Consider the following 15,193-nt stretch of genomic DNA (forward strand, 5'->3'; position numbering starts at 1 on the left):
GAAGAAGGTATTCATGATTCGTAAGTTATTGCGCTCTGCAAACTCAACTAGTAACTCCCCCCTATTCCTAGAACAAACACCATTGTCACCTACTGCCTTGTCTCCTGCCTGCTTTTTCCCTACCTTGGCATTGAAGTCGCCCATTAGTACAGTATACTGCGTCTTTACTTTTCCCAATGCCGATTTTACATCTTCGTAGAAGCATTCAACTGCCTGGTCATAACTAAATGTAGCTGCATAGGCCTGTACAACCTTCAGTTTATACCGCGTATTAAGCCTAATTACGATGCCTGCCACCCTCTCATTAATACTATAGAATTCATCGATATTACTCGCTATATGCTTATTGACAAGGAAACCTACTCCTAGTTCTCGCCTCTCCGGTAAACCTCGATAACACAGTAGATGCCCATCCTTCAGTACAGTATATTCCTCATTCGGCCTCCTAACCTCTCTAAGCCCTATGACAGCCCATTTCATACCTTCTAGTTCCTGTAAGAGCACTGCTAAACTAGCTTCACTTGCTAGGGTTCTAGCATTAAACGTTGCCGGGGTCAGTTTCCAATGGCAGCCTGTCCAGCGGAGCCAGGCTTTCTTAGCACCCCCTGCTGCGTCACAGGTCTGACCGCCGCCGTGGTCAGTTGTTCCGCAGCCGCTGGTCACTCAGGGCCGGGGATTTGCAAAGCTCATCATGAGAGGTTGCGGCCAATTACTGCACCAGGGTGGCCAACTCCTGTTCTGGTGAGTTAGTGCGTTGCCGGAGGTGTTCACCAGCATCAGGTCGCACCCCAAACCTGTTTATGCAATTCCATCGACACGCGGATTTCTTTTTTTTTATCCGGTGGAGAATTGCGCGGCACCGGGATTTGAAACCCGGTCCTCTTGCATGCGAGGCGGATATTCTACCGCTACGCCACCGCTGCAGCTAACAATACTTGCTTGTAAGGCAATTTCCCTTCATGGATCACTGCCTTGTCGTGGCGGAGGGGCTTGCGAAACTCGATGAAGTCGTGAGCTCTGCTGCGTAGGGCCACCCAAGATAAACAGGTCACGGAAGAGAGTTCTGACAAAATGTGATTCACTGGAGAAGGTAATGGCAACCCACTCCAGTATTTCCTGCCAAGAAAACCCTATGGCCAGTCACAACAGCATTAATGATATGGCGCCGGAAGATGAGCCCCCCAGGTTGGAAGACGTCCCACATGTTACTGGGAATGAACAAAGGGCGATTCCTAGTAGCTCCAGGACGAATGAAGCGGCTGGGCTAAAGCCAAAAGGACGCTCAGTTGTGGATGTGTCGGGAAGCGACCGGAAAGTCCGATGTTGCAAGGCGATATATCACATAGCAACGTGGAATGTAAGATCTATGACGCAAGGTAAACTGGATGTCGTCAAGAGATAAATGGACAGATTGAACATAGATATCTTGGGTATCAGCTAGCTCAAGTGGACCGGAATGGGAGAATTTAAGTCTGGCGACCATTATGTCTTTTATTGTGGGCACGAATACAGGAGGATTGGGGTCGCTCTCATAGTAAACAGAAGAATGGGCAAAGCAGTGCTAGGGTACAACCCCAAAACCGACCGAGCGATTTCACTTCGGATTGAAGGTCACCCTTTAAACATAACAATTATCCAAGCCTATGCACCAACCACAACTGCTGAAGCTGACGTTGATAGATTGTATGCGGACCAGCAATGCCTTTTAGACCGCACTCTATCATCAGACGTCGTTCTTCTCATAGGACACTGGAATGCTAAGGTCGGGAGTGCCGAAATATCCGGAATTATAGGCAAGTTCTGGATTGGCGAGCGAAATGAAGCTGGGCAGAGGCTAGCAGATTTTTGTCAAGAAAACAACCTGACCATAGCGAATACTTATTTTCAACAGCACAAGATGCGCCTGTACACATGAACTTGACCGGACGATCTGTACAGGAATCAAATCAATTTTATTGTTTGCCGACAGAGATGGAGAAGTGCTATACAACCAGTAAAAACAAGGCCTGGGGCGGATTGTGGCACCGAGCATCAGCTTCTTGTTGCCAAAATTAAGCTTCGATTGAGGAAAACACAGAAAACTAGAAGGCCTTTCAGGTATGATCTGGATCAAATTCCATCAGAATATGCTGTGGAAGTGAGGAATCGATTTCAAGAATTAGATCTAGAAGATAGAGCCTGAAGAGATGTGGACTGATGTCCGTGATATAATACAAGAAGTTGCTACTAAGGCAGTTCCAAAGCAAAAAAAATGCAACAAAGCAAACCGGTTATCGGAAGAGCCTTTGCAAATAGCTGGGGAAAGCAGGATGGCAAAAGTTATGTTGGAAAGAGAAAGATACAAGGTTCTTAATGCGGATTTTCAGAAAATAGCAAGGAGAGATAGGAATGCGTTCCTGAACATACAGTGCCAAGCAGTTGAGGACAACAGCGAATTAAGGAACACAAGAGCTCTGTTTAAGACAATCAAAGATATCAAAGGAAGCTTCTGTGCAAAGCTGGGAGTGATAAAGGACAAACGAGGAAAGGACTTCACTCAAGCCTCAGAGATAAAGAAGAGGTGGCAGGAATGCACAGAACAACTGTTCAAGAAGAACCTGGATGTGCAAACCGAACATAAGACGGTTGTGATTACTGATTTCGAGCTGGACATCCTGATGAGTGAAGTTGAATGGGCCTTAGCCAGCCTTGCTAAGAACAAAGCTAGCAGGATTGATGGCATTTCAGCTGAGTTGCTTCAAAACCTCAACTATGAAGCTGTTCACATTCTGCATACATTATGTCAGAAGATTTGGACAACCCTGCAGTGGTCACAGGATTGGAGGAGGTCACAGCAGATTGTGGCAAGCTCTCCAAGAGATGGGAGTTCCAATTCACCTCATCTGTCTCCTCAGGAATCTGTATGAAGGGCAAGAGGCCACAGTCAGAACTGGGTATGGTCTTACTGATTGGTTTCCGATTGAGAAAGGAGTGAGACGGGGCTGCATACTGTCGCCATGCGTATTTAACCTATATGCTGTGTGCATCATATGAGGGAGGCCTGTCTGGACGAGTCTTCACATCTAGTAAAGATTGCTGGAAAACGTATCAACCTTAGATATGCGGATGATACCACTTTAATGGCAGAAAGTGAAGTGGAACTCAAGAGACTTCTGACGCGCGTACAAGAAGAGAGTGAGAAGTTTGGGCTTAAACTGAACATTAAAAAGACAAAGATCATGGCGTCATGCACTATCACGTCCTGGAGCATCAAGGGACCAGAGGTGGAAGCTGTGACAGATTTTCTCTTCTTGGGCTCCAAGATTACCCCGGAAGGAGACTGCAGCCATGACATTAGGAGACGCCTGCTTTTGGGAAAGAGAGCCATGGTTAGGCTTGACCGCCTAGTAAAGAGCAGAGACATTACTCTGCCAACCAAGATCCGTACAACTCGTGCTATGGTCTTTCCAGTTGTGATGTATGGATGCGAGAGTTGGACTGTGAAGAAGACTGACCGCCGAAGAATTGACGCGTTTGAATTGTGGTGCTGGCGGAGAGTCTTGAGAGTTCCTTGGACTGCCAGAAGATCAAATCAGTCGATATTGTCGACCATAAACCCTGACTGCTCATTGGATTGTTAAATTCTAAATGTAACGCTCAGCTACTTTGGTGATCTGATGAGAAGAGAGGAGTCGCTGGAGAATGATTTGATGTTGGGAAAGGTTGAGGGTCGCCGGAGAAGGGGTAGGCAGCGATCGCGATGGTTAGATGGCATCCTCGAGGCGCTGCAGATGAAGTTATGTGATGTTAGGAAGATAGTGAGAAACCGGTAAGCGTGGCGTGACATGGTCCATAGGGTCACGAAGAGTCGGACACGACTGAACTGAACTGAAGGCAATTCCACGCGTTAGATGGCGATCAGAAGGCGTGTTGAGTACATCCTCGTTATCAATGTCGTTGGAAGTAAGCGCGATAAGCTGTTCGAACACAGGGGACTAAATTGAGTCAGTAGCGGCAAGCAGACGATGTCGGGGCTGGGCTGATCAGAAGACGGATCGCTCTCGTTCATGTGGATGACGCTGTCACGACAGGAAATGTTGGCTCATGCGGTAAACAAAAAATCCGCGCGGTGCCTACAGACCGCCGCCATCCGACGACTCAACTTGGTAGCCCATCTCTCACAGCTGCTATGACGTCACAGCCATCTGGGGTCATTAAAGGTCAAACGTGCCTAGCGACCATGGCTACGCGAAGGGCTGAAAATGGGAGTAGTATTGCTTTCGCAATACTGCTCCCCCGCAATACTACTCCAGCAACATCTTCTACCCAAACTAAAATCATATTGGGGGACTTTTCCAGGGGATATTTGTGATTGCCGCAAGGAGACATCACGGCAAATTGTGCATGGTGGTGGACACCGTCAACAAAAGTTCGCACCGTACACTTAGCAGAAGGCCGAATTATTTCACCATTAGCTCCATCGACTTCAGGTCTTTCGTAAGGGGTTTTCACTTCACGCAAGCGGGAACACAAGTTAGTATGTACCGCAAAAAGAGCGGCGCCCGTGTCGATGAAAGCCTCAATATCTTCTACCCAAACTAAAATCAAAGGGGGGGGGGGTACTTTTTCGATTACAGAAGGATGCAGTCTTTCCTCCTAAAACGGGAGTGGTTAGATTTCCGGTATGAGGGACATTGGAAAAGCCTGTTGAAGCGGTGAGGTTGAGAGGCGAAAAAGCGAAAGAGAAAGGCATCTGGAAGGCCGAACCATGAGGCGCCGCCCTACTCTTTCGGAGAGGAGGGGGGGGGGGGGTGATGAGCGTCGGGGATAATCAAGGAATGAACGGTGGTTGTAGCTGGATAAGCGGGCAAAATATTCTGTTTTAAATGAGTCGTAGCCGCGACGCTTATTTTGGAGTCGGCGACGAGCGAAAAGGGAAATATGGCCCCGGTAGCCTCAGTAATAACAAACAGAGTGGGCTTGGTGCCAGGTGGAGTAATATGGCGGCGCTGCTTCAATTGGGGCCAATGCGGCGAGATGGGCACTGGGAAGCACCGGTGGTGTAGGCGATCCAAATTCAGGGGGTAAGGATGCGATCTGAGCGTATGTTTGCACAGGGTGGCTGTTGGGGAGGCCCACGGTTGGGGGCAGGAAAGAGGTCATGGGGGCCAGCTCTTGTTTATAATTGTGCGCAGGCCGGCACTTCGAGAATGGCGCTGAGGTGTAAAACGGCACAAATCCCTTTGAGGCAGAAGCTCTTCACGAATTAGTCCGCGGATAAGCACGCGGAGGTCGAAGTCTGCATGCAGTAAAACTGGAGGAATTAGGATCAGGCTGAAGGTGTATGGACTGAAGTTCATCCAGTCATTGACAGGTGAAGATGATGGCTTCGGTGGTGGTAGGGTTCTGCACGGCCATGGCGTTCAAGGCGAGCGATCCAATGCACTTAAGAAAGTGCTAGACCCGCACGGTCTTTAGCATGGTGTCATTTACACACCGACAAAGGGCGAAGACGTCTTCAATATAAGATAATATAAGATGTATAAGTCTCACTGGATCGCTGAACTCAAGCATCCAGCTTCTTTTTGGCGAATTTCATTCGAACAGCAGGAGCGCAGAATATCTGGCGAAACTTTTTAATTGCGAAAGCAATACTGCTAGCACTTCGAGTCTTTGGCGTGTCGTGGCGCCTCCATATATGACCTTTCACGTGACCGTGTGACGTCACGCCAGACCGAGCGACGGGGCCCCAGCTCGCCCCATCGGATGCCGGCGGCGAGTTCATACACGGCGCTGTGTCGCAGCCGAGAGAGGGCGCTCGCTGTTTGTGACGTCACGCTAGGAGGATAAACGGGGCTGTGGCTCGGCTCCTCGCAGTAGCCGGGGCGCAGCCTTACGGTATGTCGGATGATGCGTATAAGGTGAGGCTGGAACGATCTGCTGCAGCCAAGCGGCGGCGCCGTGCTGAAGAAACAGAAAAAGAACCGCCTGGCTACGCTTTGCTGAACTAGGCCTAGCTTGAATGTTTGGCTGAACTGGTTGGTCTATGTATAAGCAGGACCAATTGCTTGCGCAATTCCCCGGGCTTAACCAAGTTGAGCCGAAGCAACTTTTTTTTTTAATGTGGCGCAGTCCAGAATTGCCAATTCATGGTTAAAAAAAGGTATTGGCCGCACCGGTCAATGCGTTATTTGTCTGCGACATGTGACATTATGTATTGTTATAGTGTGCTGACATTATGCATTCATCTTTCGTTGCTTTAATTCTAGTATAAGTTCTACGCGCTTTTGTTTGATTTGTGAGGTTTTAGTTTATAATTTCTTCTATTCATTGGTGGTTTTACGAATGTATGAGCGATAACTAACTTTCTTCACGTTTATTCTAAAGTTCCTTCTTCTGATGTCTCTAACTTTGACGATTGGGTGCCTGCAACCTGTGTACTTTTTCCATGGGACTCTTTAGTAGCCGCTGGCTATGGGTCCAAGCAGTGTCTGCCTGTTTTCCTGTAGCGAACCAAAAACAAAAGAAAAAACGACGACACGTTATATGAGATTGAATGAGTCGTCCCACTGGTTGAAGGCATTGACGAGGTCGTATTTTGAGGAGCCAGCCATCAGCGTCATCGCCGCGGAGAGCGGCAAACATTTGGGGGTCGCGCGCTGCTTAAAGTCCAAGTTGTAAGGGGAGCTGGAGTGGAGTGAACCCAAAATAGCTGGACTCCCCTCTTGAGTCGTGACGATGGGGATAGCGGTCAAGCGGGGACCGGAACGGAGCGCCAAGTAGATTCAGGTGAAGAGGCCGAGGGGAAATCAAGACGCACCTCCACCATGTTTAAGGACGGGCTACGCGGATTAGGTTTATTGGAGACCTAAAGCACGGGCCGCATACCGAAGCGAATCACCTCCAGCGATGACGACAGGTATCTACAAGAGAGACGGATGAAGATTAAGCAGCACGAGCCGCCAGGTGAAAGATGAAGCGTCATAGAGCGCTCACTATATATATATATATATATATATATATATATATATATATATATATATATATATATATATATATATATATATATATTGGAAAAAGGGGAGGATTTCTTTGGCTTAGATGAGAACAAGTTCAACAAAAGTCAGACGTGGTGAAGGGAAATAGGATGTGATTCATTCTCTTTCTCTTCACCATGTCTGATGTTTTAGTGTATATACATACGCTTGCTTAGTGTATACGCTTGCTCCAACAGCCCGACGCCAAGGTTCTATAGTCCTGGTCACCCGCCTCGCTACGACGCGCGCCCAACTAACTTCTTGTCGCACTATGATCAGCACTATGAGTACCATCCTCAACCACCACCTGCTCGCTATTTCCGGAGTCCAACCCGAAGACGTGAAGATAAGTTTCGCTACCCAATGCACCCTGTCTCTTCGGAGCCCTCCAGGGAACAAGTTTTTCGTCGCACAGCCCCCGTGTGCCGACGCTGCGGCATTGAGGGGCACATAGCTCGATACTGCCGCAGCTGTCCACTCACCCATTACGATCGGCCCGTCCAAAATGCTCCGCCACGTAACCGTTTCTACGACTCTAATTGGCAATGGCCCCCATCTTCGTATTAATATCCCCAGACCAATGGACCGCGCAGCCACTCTCCTGCTTCCGAACGAAGTGTCTCACCACCACCTGCCTCTTCTGCGCGCCGCTTTCCGTCACCACGTCCACGACGGCGGTCGGCATCGCCTTTGCCGGAAAACTAGTAAGCGCGGCCGCTGGAGGTCAGGTCGCTGGAGACTGTGCGCTGCCTGAAGAAATTCCTCCATCTGATGTTATGTTAAAGAACACGGTTATGTGCTTGTGGATGGTGTGGCGACAATGGCTTTAGTGGATACCGGGGCAACCATTTCAATAATGAGTTTATCGTTTAAGAAGCGGTTAGGACGCAAAGTTATGTTTGTTTGGTACAGAAATGTGACTTTTCATGGCGCGGGTGGTGACGTGTTGTGTCCCCTGGGAATGTGTAGTGCTTCGGTGTCCCTGGGTGTAACGGTATTCGCAGCGGAGTTTGCAGTGCTTTCGCGATTCACGCATGACATAATTCTAGGTATTCACGTTTTGAAAATGTGTGGCGCTACGGTCGACTGCCGCTCTGGGGAACTCTGCGTTGATTGTTCCCTTCCTTCTGGACTCTTAAAGAAGCCACACGTGCGTGAGGATGTATTCTGTGTAACAGAGGATACCAATGTGCCAGCCTTGTCTATGGTGTGCGTCCCAGTTTTGTGCCCCAGCCGTGCCTCCGACACCTTCGATACAACGGTGGCGCCGCTTTATTCTAACTGTGCAAAAAAACACATTCTGGTTCCTCATTGCCTACTGTCGGTGGTCAAGGGCTGCTCACGGCTGTGAGCCATCAATTGTTCTTCCCAAACTGTAGTTTTGCCTTTGAATATGAAGATTGCGACATGCAGCCAAGACGACGCTCCGTCGGTGGCTTTGGTTACTGATCCACCTGGCGAAGTTGCTGCCGCTCCAGCCACTGACTAACAGCTGCATCAGATGATAAGCCGCTCTCTAACCAGCGAACAGCGTGACGTTTTGGAGGCCTTCCTGGTCAAGTATTCTTCCATCTTTGATTTTTTCGGAGTCAAGCGGTTCGCGGTGCATTCCCGTGACACATACCCGGCATCGCATTGACACAGGCTACTCACACTCAATTCGACAGAATCCGTACAGAGTGTCACCAACAGAACGCGAGGTCATCAGTGAGCAGGTTCGGGATATGCTGGAAAAGGGTGTTATTCAAGAGTCATGCAGTCCCTGGGCCGCCCCTGTAATTCTGGTGAAGAAGAAAGATGGTACATAGCGCTTTTGCGTCGACTATCGCCGTCTGAATGCTGCAACAAAGAAGGATATGTATCCCCTTCCGCGGATCGATGACGCCATAGATTGTCTGTTCTCGGCATCGTATTTTTTATCCGTCGATCTGCGATCGTTTTATTGGCAGATCCCTATGCACCCTGACGGCAAGGAAAAAACGACATTTATCACACCCGATGGCCTGTTTGAATTTAATGTAATGCCTTTCGGGCTCTGCAATGCTCCTGCAACTTTCGAGATATTTATGGACGCTATCCTACGGGGACTAAAATGGCAAATATGTATGTGCTATTGCGTTAAACCAAAGGAAATACAGCGCTAAGTTTTAGACGAACCACACAGAAAGACGGACGGGACAGGCGCTAACTCCAACTAAGTTTATTGAAAGATTCATGTGCACATATATAACCCGAAGACAGTGAACGCTTGCGCATGTCCCTAAAGTAAGAAGGAAAAAAACCATTCAGAAAAAACACCCTTAGGTAAAAACCTTCTCATAATCTCGTATTTTTTAACAATCTGCGTTCACTTTCGCGTAAAGATACAGAAGTCGTGCTGACACACTTACCCCCCCTCTCTTTGATAAAAAAGGCTTCTGCGAGCTCTCGAGCTAATCTGTCTTTACTTCTGGTTAGAATTTTAATCTCTCCAAATCGTGGTTCACAGATTATTTTCATTAAGGCAAGAGCGGCAATGGGCGGGTAGGTTTTGGAACGAGTCTGATGCGTTCCCTAAAGACCTGTTATGCTCGCCGGCACGCTCGTTAACGCAGCGTCCGGTCTGACCGACGTACACCTTGCCACACGTAAGGGGGATCTCGTAGACCACTCCCGTGGCACACTTTACGTAGGGCTTCGAGTGTTTCTTTCCACACCCAGATGTTGTTTGAGCCCTACTGGTAACCTTGGGGCACATCTTGGCCAATTTGCAGGGGGCGGAGAAGACCATGGCGACTCCGTACTTGTTGCCAACTCGTTTTAAATTGTGGGATACTTTGTGTATATACGGTATCACCACTGGCTTGGCTCCACGAAAGGATTGTTTTCGCCGTTGCCCCTTTGGCTTGCCCTTGAGGTTTTGTAGCAATGCCTCGGTCACGCTAGCCAAAACATGGTCTGGAAACCCTGCTTTGCGCAGTCTGCTCACCTCACCCTGGAAGCTCGCTTTCATCATGTGAGAGCACGACTTGAGGAGTGCAGATTCCATAGAGAGGGCGGCAATAGCCCTCTTTACAGTTTTTGACTGGGCCGAATCGAATGGCAAGAAATCTTTCTTAGCCCTAGGAAGGTAGCGCCAGCACACACTTCTGTCCCCCAGCTTAATGTTCAGATCTAAAAACTGGAGGCAGTCCTGTTCGGGAAGCTCAAATGTGAATGAGAGCCCCTTTCCATGTTGCTGAAACATTTCTAATATTCTCATGGCAGTCTCCTCATAGCGGCCTGTGTCATGTCTGTTTAAAATCACTAAAAAATCATCTACATATCTAAAAATCTTTAGGACTGTTCCGTCGTCAGTTAGTGATGCCAAAATGTTGTCAATAGATGCGAGAAAGATGTTACATAAGACGGGCGCTACACATGAACCGATGCAAATGCCCTGGCGTTGTAGGAATCGCCGGTTGTCAAACTGGATGAAGGTAGACTTAATATAAAACTCTAAAAGAGACATGAAATTGTCAACACTAACCCCTGCTTTATTTTGAAATGCAATGGTACCGCTAGCTTCAATGCATTGTCGAACAGAAGTGAACAGGTCGCTATGGGGCACAGAGTAAAAAAGGTCTACGACATCTACGGAGAAGGCGTAACCGACATGCTTTTCCCTCTCCAACACACCGACTACATCAAAAGAATTTTTTGTGGAAAAAGGGTCAGAAACATGCAAGTCCTTCAGGTTCTTAAGCAAAAAGCGGCTTATATGTTGTTGCCAAGTACCTTTCTCGCTGACTATGGCCCTAAACGGTGCATCTGGTTTATGGGTCTTCACTGAAAAGAAGATAGACAAATTATTCACAGGTGAGTTCAAAACATCTCTTGCCAGTCTCTGCAGCTCCAGGGATTTGCACAAGTCAACAGCTTTGCCTTTTATCCTGGTGGCAGACGGTTTTACTTGCATGAAGTTCTTCGAAATCGCTTGAACAGCTTTCTCGTTGTAAAGGCCTGAAGGCATGAGAACAAAGCTCCCTTCTTTGTCCGCTTGCAGAAGGGACAGACCGTTATCCTTGCAATAGGCAATCACCTTAGCGGTCAAGGCTTTCCCTCTTGGACCTGGTCTCCTCTGAAGTGTGGTTCTTGTCTGGGTGTGGAAAGAAACACTCGAAGCCCTACGTAAAGTGTGCCACGGGAGTGGTCTACGAGATCCCCCTTACGTGTGGCAAGGTGTACGTCGGTCAGACCGGACGCTGCGTTAACGAGCGTGCCGGCGAGCATAACAGGTCTTTAGGGAACGCATCAGACTCGTTCCAAAACCTACCCGCCCATTGCCGCTCTTGCCTTAATGAAAATAAAAAAAATCTGTGAACCACGATTTGGAGAGATTAAAATTCTAACCAGAAGTAAAGACAGATTAGCTCGCGAGCTCGCAGAAGCCTTTTTTATCAAAGAGAGGGGGGGTAGGTGTGTCAGCACGACTTCTGTATCTTTACGCGAAAGTGAACACAGATTGTTAAAAAATACGAGATTATGAGAAGGTTTTTACCTAAGGGTGTTTTTTCTGAATGGTTTTTTTCCTTCTTACTTTAGGGACATGCGCAAGCGTTCACTGTCTTCAGGTTATATATGTGCACATGAATCTTTCAATAAACTTAGTTGGAGTTAGCGCCTGTCCCGTCCGTCTTTCTGTGTGGTTCGTCTAAAACTTAGCGCTGTATTTCCTTTGGTTTAACGCAATGTCACACCAACTAGCCCAGCAAGAGATACTGTTGATGTATGTGCTACCTCGATGATGTCGTCATTTTTGGCCGGACATTCGAAGAGCACAACGAACGCCTCGCTCTCGTGCTTGACTGCTTCAAAAACGCCGGCCTAGTACTTAATTCGAAGAAGTGTCGCTTCGGTGAGCGTCAGATTTTCGTACTAGGACACCTCGTCGATCGTGAAGGCGTCAGCCCTGACCCTCAAAAGACCGCGGTCGTTGCATCGTTTCCAACACCTCAGAACGTGAAGGAACTCCGAAGTTTCCTAGGACTGGGCTCATATTTCCGCCGCTTCATTCCCCGTTTTGCTGACATTGCTAACCCGCTTGCGTGCCTTCTCCACAAAGACGCTCCCTTCGAGTGGACATCAGTGTGGCTCTTCGTTTTTCCAGCCCAAGTTTTTACTAACATCACATCCGATTCTCCGGCATTTCAACCCTTCTGCTCCCACCGAACTGCACACGGACGCCAGTGGTGCTGGCATTGGTGCTGGAATCGCCGTAAAGCTGATTCAGCTTTACGGCGAAAAGGAACATGTGATTGCTTACTCCAGTCGTTCCTTAAGCAAACCTGAACGCAATTACACAATCACTGAGAACGAATGCCTCGCGGTAGTTTTCGCCGTTCAGCGGTTTCGCTGTTACTATACGGGCGGCCCTTCACAGTGGTCACTGATCATCATTCCCTGTGCTGGCTGATAAACCTCCGTGACCCATCTGGCCGTCTTGCACGGTGGGCAATCCGTTTACAAGAGTTTGATTATACAGTTTCGTACAAGAGTGGACGCCGGAACGCTGACGCGGACTGTCTCTCACGTTTACCGCTTCCCACAACGGAATGTGACGCCGACAATTTTGATAATTACATCGCTGCGGTTTTACCTCCAATCCCCGATACCCGTACGTTCCGCACTGAGCAGAGGAAAGATGAGAATCTCCAACCATTCTTTACCGCTGCAAGGGACCCTGCAGCTTCCAGTCCCTATTGTATACGGAGTGGTCTTTTGTACAAAAAGGACTATTCTCCAACGGGTCTCCGCTACCTTCTGGTGGTGCCCGTCAGCCTACGCTCCTCTGTTATGCGTGTTATGCACGACGACCCCACTTCGGCACACCTGGGATCTGCGCGGACGCTCTATCGCATCCAAGAACGTTTCTACTGGCCCCGGATGCGTGAAACCACTGAGAAGTATGTGGCTAGCTGTGCTCAGTGTGCGAGTCACAAACGCCCCGCTGACACTCTTCCTGGTTTTCTACATCCGGTGACGCCTCCAAGATCCCCTTTCGAGAACGTCGGGGTAGACCTCTTGGGACCCTTTCCCAAGTCTCATTCTTGCAACCGCTGGATCGTCATCTGCACTGATTACCACACTCGTCACTGTGAGACGGCAGCCTTTCCATCGGCTACTGCACACCAAGTCTCCCTCTTCCTACTGCACTTTGTTATACTGCGCCATGGGCCTCCCCGAGTGTTGATCAGCGATCGAGGGCGTCAGTTCACCGCTGATGTTGTCGAAGAACTCCTTCGTTTGTGTCAGACGCATTTCCGACATTCTACGCCGTATCATCCGCAAACAAATGGGTTGACCGAGCGAACCAACCGGACACTCACCAACATGCTTTCAATGTACGTCACCGCCGACCACAAGGACTGGGACACTATGCTACCATTTATAACATACGCATACAATACCGCCCAACAGGAAACAACAAGTTACAGTCCATTCTTTCTCCTCTATGCCCGGTCTCCTCGACACCATCCTCCCGTTCTCCACAGATGATGAACCTGAGATTGCTTAGATCCTCTGCCGGGCTGAAGAAGCCCGCCGGATAGCCCGCCTGAGAACTCTCGCCTCACAAAAGCGCTCGAAATCCCGCTACGACGACCACCATCGACACGTCACCTACCTCCCTGGAGATATGGTCTGGCTTTGGCGTCCACTAAGGAAGTGTGGCTTAAGTCAGAAACTGCTCGCGCACTATATCGGTCCCTATGTTATCCTCCAGGCAATTAGTGACCTCACCTATCGGATTGCGCGCCTTACCAAAAGCGGCCGACGTTCTTCACGAACTGAGCTTGCCCACGTCGCGCGTCTGAAAACCTGCCATCCTCGTGCTGACGATTGACTCGCCCGGAGGGCTTCGCCTGCGACGGGGGAAGTGTTACGGACTTGTTCTCGAACAGAGCACGGAGGAAGAAAGAAGGAAGAGGAAGAAGTGTGCGCGCCCGTTCGACCTTTGTCTTGGGGCACTTGTGTCGTCCCCGCTAGCCGTGTGTACCTAGCGTACTGAACCGACTAGAACGTCTCAGTCGCGACGCTAAGGGCGTAACAATATATAAATTGTAATAGGGCGTTTATTGACGCTCAGATGGAAGCGGTGAGGAGAGGACCTTGCAACGGCGAGCCCAGCGTACTTCTTCTTTGTCTTCGTCGCACAACGCACTGGTGCATGTCGATGGCTGAAGTGCTGACTATCACAGTACATTTTCGCCCCGGGTAAAAAAAAAGGAGCCATCCTGGCGACTTATGGCGGTGAAAGCACAGCGGGGTCATAGAATGGCTTCAATCGGTTCACGGGAACTGTTTCACGACCACGGCGACGCAATTCCGCAGAGGGCGTGACGGGCTCAACTACGTAGTTGACTGCAGATGTTTGTTGGAGGACCCTATATGGCCCGTGGTAGCGAGCAAGAAATTTCTTTGAAAGGCCAGGGGTTGTGGAGGGCACCCAGAGCCACACCAGAGAGTTCGGGAGATATGACGAAGCTTCGCCGGTATCACGGAGGTATTTTTGTTGCCACTGATTTTCTGTTGTGAGAGAGCGGGCGAGCTGATGGCATTCTTCTGCGTACGTGACGGCATCGGATAGCGGGGAAGATTCGGAAACGTCAGGGCGGTAGGGAAAAAGTGTGTCCATAGTACAGGGTGGCTCGCGCCCGTAAAGGAGAAAGAATAGAGAGAATCCAGTAGTGGTCTGTGTCGCGGTGTTATATGCGTAAGTAACAAACGGTAGAATTTGGTCCCAATTGGAATGGTCGGTGTTCACGTACATAGCCGGCATGTCACCGAGAGTGCGGTTGAAACGTTCTGTCAGTCCATTCGTCAGAGGGAGGTACGAGGTAGCGGTGCGGTGTATGATGCGGCATTCTTTCAGGAGAGCCTCAAGAGCGTCTGATAAGAAAACGCGTCCGCGGTCACTGAGCAGTTCGCGAGGGGCACCATGGCGAAGAACCAGGTTTTTCAGACTAAAGGCAGCCACGTCGCGTGCGGAAGCAGAGGGCAATGATGATGTCTCAGTGTAGCGGGTCAGATGATCCACTGCCACGATAATCCAGCGGTTGCCAGCTGAAGTTGTAGGAAGGGAACCGTATAGATCTATGCCGACACGATCAAACGGACGGGCAGGACAGGGAAACGGCTGCAACGAAGCAGGAGACTTG

Source organism: Amblyomma maculatum, chromosome 5 (assembly GCF_055883805.1).
Source record: "Amblyomma maculatum isolate TAMU_Amacu chromosome 5, ASM5588380v1, whole genome shotgun sequence".
Lineage (NCBI taxonomy): Eukaryota > Metazoa > Arthropoda > Arachnida > Ixodida > Ixodidae > Amblyomma > Amblyomma maculatum.